At 47.8% G+C, this 8743-nt stretch overlaps 1 long non-coding RNA gene across 1 annotated transcript; it reads left to right on the forward strand.

Moving 5' to 3' along the window:
• The first annotated feature begins 2303 nt into the window (after positions 1–2303).
• LOC143443382 (uncharacterized) lies at positions 2304–5847 on the forward strand. Its single transcript, XR_013112334.1, has 2 exons — positions 2304–2872; positions 5066–5847. It is a non-coding gene; the product is annotated as an uncharacterized LOC143443382 (long non-coding RNA).
• The last annotated feature ends 2896 nt before the right edge of the window (positions 5848–8743 follow it).

An 8743-nucleotide genomic window follows, 5' to 3' on the forward strand; every position in this document is an offset into this window, starting at 1 on the left:
TGTCACTGTGGGCGTGGGCTTTAAGACCCTCATCCTAGCTCCCTGGAAGCCAGTCTCCTCCTAGATGCCTTCTGAAGAAGATGTAGAACTCTCAGCTCCTTCAATGCCATGCCTGCCTGGATGCTGCAATGCTCCTGCATTGATGATAATGGACTGAACCTCCGAACCTGTAAGCCAGCCCCAACTAAATACTGTCTTTTATAGAGTTGCCTTGGTCATGCTGTCTCTTCACAACAATGAAAACCCCAACTAAGACACTTAGGCTGGACACAGTTTGGACTCTGAGCTACCCACCAGCCTAAGGAGTAAGAAAATGGTTGCAATAATTGTGTCTACAACAAGCCAGTGAGTTAGCCTGGCTTCCTAATGTTCGAGCTGCGACCCCATAAGGGATCTCAACTGAATTTGGATTGCATACACTTTGACAACAGTTAAAGTTAAACTAGATGTGTAAATAACATATTTCAAAACCAAAATAACTAAGAGATCTAGGGTGTTTCTGGTGGCAACAGTCTGTGTGGCAGGCATTGTACCCTTCACTGAAGCGTTGGCTCTGAGCATAACATACGTACACTGTCTCTGCTCTCATATGACATACCATCAATGAACCCCCCTCAGCATCTGGGCTCAGAGCCTATCTATATTAATGGTTCTCAATCTGTGGTTGCAGCCTCCTTGGGAGTTGAATGATCCTTTCACAGGGGTCAACATATCGGATATTCTGCATATCAGATATTTATATAACAATTTATAACAATTGCAAAATTTACAGTTATGAGGTAGCAACAAAAATAATTTTGTGGCTGGGTCACCTGTATTGAAGGATCTCAGCATTGTGAATGCTGAGAGTTACATAACTGTGTGTCCACCACAGTGTGTTCTACTCTTATCGAAACAACGATTTACTTACAGAGAACAAAGCCTTTTAACACTCTTCTGCCACTGTCCATCAGCATGGAAGAATGGAGTCCGTGAATCTTTGGACTGTACTGTGTCAAGATCTTTGATTCTAAACACTGCTGTTTGAGATGCCAACTTGAATTTAAAAAACAGCATTCTATGAATTTTGGCTTCTGATTAGGATTGAGTTTCCAGCATTTGTGGCAGTTCCCTAAGCATGCTCTTGATATTTTATACTAACAAAAAATAGTGTATAAGACATTGATGATTATAAATCAAAATATTGATCAACTTGTTGAAGATGCTGTACATTGTGCATTATAAAATATTCAGCTAAGATTTAATTATTAATGTTAAAATAAATGAGCATATCCATCTCACTGGTGTGAAAAATTACTTTTATCTTTAATAAATGGATGTGTGTGTGTGTGTGTGTGTGTGTGTGTGTGTGTATGCATCAAAGAACTGTTTTAAAATTAATTGTCTAGGCTGACAAGGTGACTCAGCAAAGGCTGAGCCTGGTGACCTGATCCAGAAACCAATATGGTAGAAGGAGAGACTGGGTTGTAGCAAAGTGTCCTCTGATGTCCTTGTGCGTGCTATGGCATGTGCACTCAGGCATGAGCCTGCATGTGACATAAGGCCAGGCACGCACATGTGTACACACATTCACGGGGGAGTGGGGAGGGATGCAGTGAATGAATACATTTCTTTAATGATTGAGGATGAGCCTGTGTTTGACCTCTATGCCTATTTTATGCATCTGTATGCCCAATGACACATAAAATGTCTTGGCTAAATGACATAAATGTGTTAAGGGTGGAAACATGTTCAAAAAGCCTTGGTTTAAGGCTCAGGGAACATTCGTGAAAAGGAAGGTTATCCACAGGGATCAGAGAGGACACAAGTGAAACACTGTCTTCTGCATATAACAATCTGGCCACACCCATGAACCAACCATGTGTGGTTACCCACACAAGACCACACATGAGCAAGCCAATCAACAATCCAACATGGATGGGAGGGGTCATGAACCCCAGCCCTAGCTGAGCAGGGGTCTTCTGGGAGAGTGAGAGTCGTCACCTTTTAAACAGTGTGGCCCTGGTAAGTACTCCATACTTCAGCGATTCCTTCATACCCATGAGGAAATATGAGCAGCACACATGCAATAGAGTGGGCTAGTTAAAAACAACAACAAAAACATAGGACAGGAAGGTAGGAGGGGAGGGGAATCCGGAAGGAGTTAGGAAGGAGTGGGAGGAGAAAATATCACAAAATTAATAAAAAATACTATTTTTTAAAGAAGTCTTGGTTTAGAGGAAGCAGCTTTTTTTTTTTTTTTTTTTTTTTTTTTTTTTCCTGATGCTGAAAGTGTGATTTTTTTTTCTCGGCCAGCAGCAGCACCCTGCAATGTTCCACTCAGCGAATTTCCTGTTAATATCTTTGTGCACCACACTGGACATTGCTGTCCTGCACCACGTCAGTATTATCGTCAGCGAGCCGATACTGAGCACAGAAAGGACCCTGGTCTTTGTGGCTGCTGTCCTTACTACCATATCCTCAAACAGAAGCCAGAATTAGCAGCAGAGGAATTCAACAGGGAGATAGCTGCTGTGTCCCGTAGTCTCTGTCAGCTAGACACCACCCTATGCAAGACTGAGGCACAGCCCTGGAGAACCAGGGAATTGCCACGTGAGAGACAAGGACCATCCAGAAAACTTAACCGAAGGCACACAGCAAGCCAGGGCTGGAGCAAAACAAGCTGCAGAGCAACGGACCCAGAATGCCTGGCTTCTTGGGTGCGGGTGTGTGGCTTCTTCTGCAGCTGGGCAGGGCCCTACAAATGTTAGAGATCAGATTTTTTTGACTTTGATTCAATTAACATGGGCTGAACCGTTTTCTGTGCCCAGAGGACCCTGCTGGATGAGCTACGGATTGGCTCTCAGTTCTGCGCGCCACAGACCGCACCCAGGTGAGCCTTGGGGGATCTGCATTTCATGTTAGGAAACATAGGCTCGCAGAGGCGGAGCCTGGGAGTTAGAGGTCTGGCTTCCTGAGGCTTGGCTGCAGCTGCACAGGGAGAATGATTTCGGGTGGGATGATCCTGGGTTTCATTTCCCCAGGTTGCTGGAGACAAGCTTGGCTGTGGCCCCTCTCACAGAACTCTTCCAAGAAGGAAGGACGTGGCAAGGCAATACAGGAAGAGACAGAGAGGAGAGAGGGAGAGAGAGAGAGAGAGAGAGAGAGAGAGAGAGAGAGAGAGAGAGAGAGAGAGAGAGAGAGAGAGAGAGAGGCAGACAGAGAGAGACAGACAGAGAGACAGACAGAGAGACAGACAGACAGAGACAGACAGACAGAGAGACTAGAGTATCAGACATCAGACCTTGGTAAACCAAAGCCAGACAAGAACTTTCTGCCTGCCCCTCTCCTCTCTGCCCCATCTTTCCTTTTCTCCTGCCCTCTGCTGGGGCTCAGAAAGTGACACTCCAAAGCTGCAGGGAGAGGCTTTTTCTGAGACTTACCTAATGAAAGAGGATCTGCCAGAAGGGTCTCAGGGTCTCCATCACCAGCGACCCCCTCCCACCCTGTCCTTTGGCAGGGTAACCCTACAATCTTTGTCCCGCCCCACCCCCTGTGTGTTTCAGGCTACTGTCTCTCCTCTGGAACTGTTTATCTCCCCTCAAAACCGTTAGTTCCTCCACCAAACCTGCCTACAGCCCCCACTCCCCTCTCCTTGTGAACAGGTCTCTGAGGTGGTAACCACATGGATTGCTTCTTGCAGGAGTCTCACCACATGATCAGTGGTCAACCTTGTTCCCTGTTCATGTGTTGTCAGTTGGTTTGATAAACTCAAATTATCAACCATTCATGGGCAAGACAAGCAGTTGCCCCCACAGACCCCTTTTTGCCCTCCCTCCCCACACCCCTTTCCATTCTTTTTATGATTCAGCACGTTCTCAGTCCAGGAGGGGGTTCGAGGTTGTAAACCACATAGTCCCTGAACTCACGGGCTCACTCTCTATTGAGGAGACCCACAAGCAGCTTGGTGCTTTCCACACACTTCTGTGTATCAGTCCCACTTGGGTCATGGGGTCAGAGAGAAAGTCAATATTTAACATGCCAAGAAGATGAGCATGAGGGAGATGGAGAGAAAGGAGGGGATGCAGAGGGTTGTGCTAAGGGAGACTTCCTTCCTGGCAGAGATAAGGAAAAGCCAGGGTCCTAGGGATTCCCCAGCAGGTGGTGTCCTCTAGTCTATGATACACAACTGGGAGGGGTGAGAGGGAGGGAGGGACATGTTAGTAACATCTGAAGGATTAATGTCATAAAAGCCTCAGGTGGTCCAGAGCTTGGCTTCACTGAGACCTGTGGGATTCTGGTAAATCTATCAATATCTAGCTGTGAGTAGCACCTTCAACTTAAAGACTGCGGGGAAACAGAATCACAGGTGGAATCTTCCATCCCCGAAAGTCCTCTTTCCATCCTCTAAAACCTGAAGCACCCCCACGTGTACAGTTTCACTCCTTCGGAGAGACTGTGGCCCTTCCATTGTTCTGATTAAAGAACACTTCTTCTTCTTCTGGACATGCCTCTGTCTAACAGCATCTAGCAAGAAGAGACAGAGATGCCACTAGGATCCTGCAGTGCTTGGGACACTCCCCATGTCCATGGAAGCCCCGTCTCAGAATGCCCAAGATGGAGGACCCTGCCTAAGATGGTTATAAGCCACTAATGGTCTAGGCAGTGTAGTGATACGGTCAGGTCCTCTGAGCTGTGGTTTAGATGACCTTCCACCACAAAGCCCTTATGTGCAATGCCTAGACTCCAACCTGTGACACTATTGGGAGGTAGTGGAGCCTTTAGAAAGTGGAACACAATGGAATCCGGGGCATAGGGACTTGCTCTGGGAGGGGAATTTAGGACCTGACTCTTAGTCTCTACTTGTCTCCTAAGTACCAGGAAGTGAACAGTCTCCTCTGCTAAATCCCCACTTTGATGTTCTGCCTCACAGGCTAAAAAGCAACAAGGCCAACTCTCTCAAACTGTGAACCAAAACAAACCATTCCTTTTAATAAATAATGTCTCAGATGTGTTGCCATGGTGATGGAAATCTGGCTAACACTTTCCAGAGATGTAGAAACTGAGACACTGCTGTCTTTTTCAGGTCAAATTCATGGGATGCTATTGGGGGCTGAGACAGCTGAGAGTCCCACCTGCAGAATCATAGGGCCATGAAAAGCTCCAAACCAGGCACCAGAGTCCTGGCTTAGCCCAGTTCCTTCAGCAACATGAACCGATTCAGACAGACAGACAGACAGACAGACAACCCCTGAGTTGCCCTCCCAGCTCTAGAAAGGGGGCACATGCACTGCTGTTCTCAGCCTGTGTGCTGAGATGACCAACAGAATCAACTAGCCTGTGCCCTTGGGGGCTCCCAGACACTGAACCACTGACCAAAGACCTGGACATAAGTAGCAGATGTGCAGCTTGGTCTTCATGCAGATCCTCCAACAACTGAAGTAGAGGCTGACTCTGACTCTGTTGCCTGTCTGTGGATCCTGTTCCCCTACAGGGCCTCCTTGTCTGGCCTCAGTGGGAGTGGAGGCACCTAGCCCTGCAGTGATTGGTGTGTGGTGGAGGGGAGTATAACCACTTGGGGGGCTCCCCCTTCTCAGAGGAGGAGGGGAGAGGAATGGAGGGATGATCTTGTGAAAGAGTACTGGGAGAAGGAGGAGTTGATATTGGGATGTAATGGGAATTAATTAATTATTTTATTTATTAAAGCATTCCTGATGACTTGGCAAAGAGAGAGGAGGTAGAGAGGGAAGGTATTACTGCACCATGGAGAACAACTTTTTTTTTTTCATGATGCAATGTAAGTACTGATTCGTGTGAAGTGGGGGATATAGCTGAGGAGAAAATAAAACTCACCCATAATTTCACAAACCAGAAATAACTTGTGTTTTATTTTTCAAGACAGGGTTTCTCTGTGTAACAGCCTTGGCTGTCCTGGACTCACTTGTAGACCAGGCTGGCCTCAAATTCACAGGGATATGTCTCTCTCTGCCTCCTGAGTCTGGGGATTAAAGGCATGAGGCACCAGGCCTAGCTCAGAAATAACTCAACAATTAGATTTATCTCTAGTTTTCCAGGCACGTGTGTGTGTGTGTGTGTGTGTGTGTGTGTGTGTGTGTGTGTGTGTACCATATGCATACCTGGTGTCTGAGGAGACAAGATGAGGGCATTAGATCCCTAGAACTAGAGGTACAGAGAGTTGTGAGCATCGTGTGGGGTCTGGGATTGAACCTGGTCCTCTGGAAGAGCACAGCCAGTGTTCTTAACCTCTGACCATCTCTCCAGCCTCCAGTGTCCCTGTCTCTTTTCTCACTGTGTTCTGGGCAGTCACTCTTGCCTTTTCCACTCACACCATAGTCTCTAGAAACCCAAGTCCAGCCAAGGCTGACCTTGAAGGGCTCTGGCAGGCCTTGCTCTTCCTCAATTCCCCCTGCCTTGCTAAACTGTTAGATTACATTCCTAAAGCTAGCCACCAAGGTCTATTCCCCTGTTTGACCAGTTCCTGCCCCTGAGGCTGACTACCAAGGTCCAGCTATCAAAGTTGTGACATCCAGCAATCAAAAGCCCCTTTTGGGTCACCTAATTAACATGCCAAATTAAAATGAAACACCTCATCCGTATACAGGGTTTCTCCTTGTACCTTTATAAACTACCATTTTCCTATGTGCCACGGCTGTCTTCACTCTAGCCAGAGCAGTCCTTTGTCCTGCTGGGGCAAATGTTCCTTCCCCATCTCCCTTGCTCTCCTCCTCCCCTTTCCCTTGTTACTCTTCCCTTCTCCCTCATCCTCTGTCTCCTGCCTTTGTCTCTCATTCTCTGCCCATTGTCCTTCTGGGGCAAATAAAAATCTCCTTTGCGCTGAGGATTTGACTTTGGTGTCTTGTGCTGACTTAGAGGTCCTTTCAGACCTGGAGTTCTACCCTGAGTTCCAGACTGCTCAAGGCCTCTACTGTCACTGTTCTTGACGCAGTGTCTCCTCCTTTGACTCTGCCTAGCAAGCCAAAGCAGCCCAGGCTCTGCTGGACTTCCAACAGATTACAGAACACCCAAAGGGGAGCCATACCTGGCCTCTGAGAGGAAGCAGGCAATGGTTGCTGCCACCCAAATTCTGTGGATTTTCTGCACTGACCTTACCTCTCTCCTCTGGAGAAAGCCTCTCTAAGGAAGAACAGGAGAGAAAAAGACTCAAGACAGGGAGGAGATGATGCAGGGGAGGGGGTGCAGAAGGAGAGGGAGCATGATGCATCCATTCAGAGGCACACGAAGGCCCTGCCAGTGCTGTGTATCTCTTATGTCGTTGTGACCAAACTACCTGACAGAAACAAGTTATGGAAGGAGAAGTTTGTCTAGGCTCTTATTTCTAAGGACTGGAAGGCAGGGGAACCATTCTGTCAAGACTAAAAAGAGCCTGAGGAGGTGGCTGTATGGACCTGTGGAACCTGGAAACAGAGGGAAGTACTAAAATCAAAAGCCTTGCAGATAGAGCTTCACAAGCCAGGCCTACCTCCTAAGGGTTAATAACCCCCAAACAGCGTCATCAACCAGTGACAGGGGCCTTCAAAACAGAAACCTGTGGGGAACATTTCTCAAACCATTACGGAAGGGAAATGCCCCACACCAAGTGTGCCCCAAATGCAGGTCTCACACTGGTTCTGAATGGTGTCACCACTGGGGTGGAAGTGGAGAAACAGAGACCCAGGCGGTGACACAGCATCCCAAGCAGGAAAAGCCACCACACCCAGTGCCTTGGGAACTTGGGCCGGCTGTGGAGCACATGTGTGTGTTATTATGACCACAAGCCAGAACTATGCTCTGCTTGGAAACGGTTGGTTCCACAGCTGTTTGAAAATCCCCTGGTACTTGGAGACAAATGATCCAAGCCAGGCTGGCCTCAGCGGTCCCATTTGGAGCCAGGGAGAGGCGTGGGTGATGTCGACCTGTTCCACTGTATCCACAGCCATCCGTCACGGCTCACCAAAGCTCTCAGGGGCCACAGGACTGGACAGTATTTTTTTACATTAGAACACGATTGTGAAACTTCTCAGGGAAGACAAAACCATGTACTGGGGCCTGCGAGCTGCCTCGCCCACTCGGACACAGAAAGACTCCAAGGCTTGTCCCTCGTGGGTGGAGTTGATTTGTTGCCCAGAGGAGACATAAGGACATTTTCTAAGGAGAACCACTTGGTAGAAAAGGGCTCCCCTACATGGCTCCACACTCCTGTCATTCTATAACTTCAACATCTCCACTCAGAGATCATTTAAATCATTTAAATCTACAGGTCCAGATGACAGAAAAATGATTTCATTTTTATCTCAGACTCTCACAGTTGAGAAATCTTTACTCTGCACCGGTCAGGGTGCCCTGGTGTCCTAGGAAAACCCTGAAGTAGAGGGAACATTTGGGGAACCCCAAACTCAGACAGAAAGGCAGATGCTGAGGCCACAGAAAGAGGGCATGACCAGCTGTTGCAGCTGACAAGCTTGGCTAAAGTAGAAGCCTGCCCTGTCTCATTTGGAGAGAGGCTACAAATTATACGTGTTTTGCCCTGACACACCCCATTAAATATTCCTGGAACTCAAATTCAAAACGGATAAAATAAGCCACTTTGATGTTCCGGGGAAAGGGTGATCTGGAGAGGTCCAAGTACAGCAAGAGTCTTCACAGGGGCGCCTCCCTTGCTGTCTCAGCTACCCCGCTGGCATATCCTGACTGTGTGGGGTGCTGTGCTCCCCCTCACCCTCCTGTGATAGATCAAGACATGGCT

The sequence above is a fragment of the Arvicanthis niloticus genome, chromosome 8 (assembly GCF_011762505.2).
Source record: "Arvicanthis niloticus isolate mArvNil1 chromosome 8, mArvNil1.pat.X, whole genome shotgun sequence".
Classification (NCBI taxonomy): Eukaryota; Metazoa; Chordata; class Mammalia; order Rodentia; family Muridae; genus Arvicanthis; species Arvicanthis niloticus.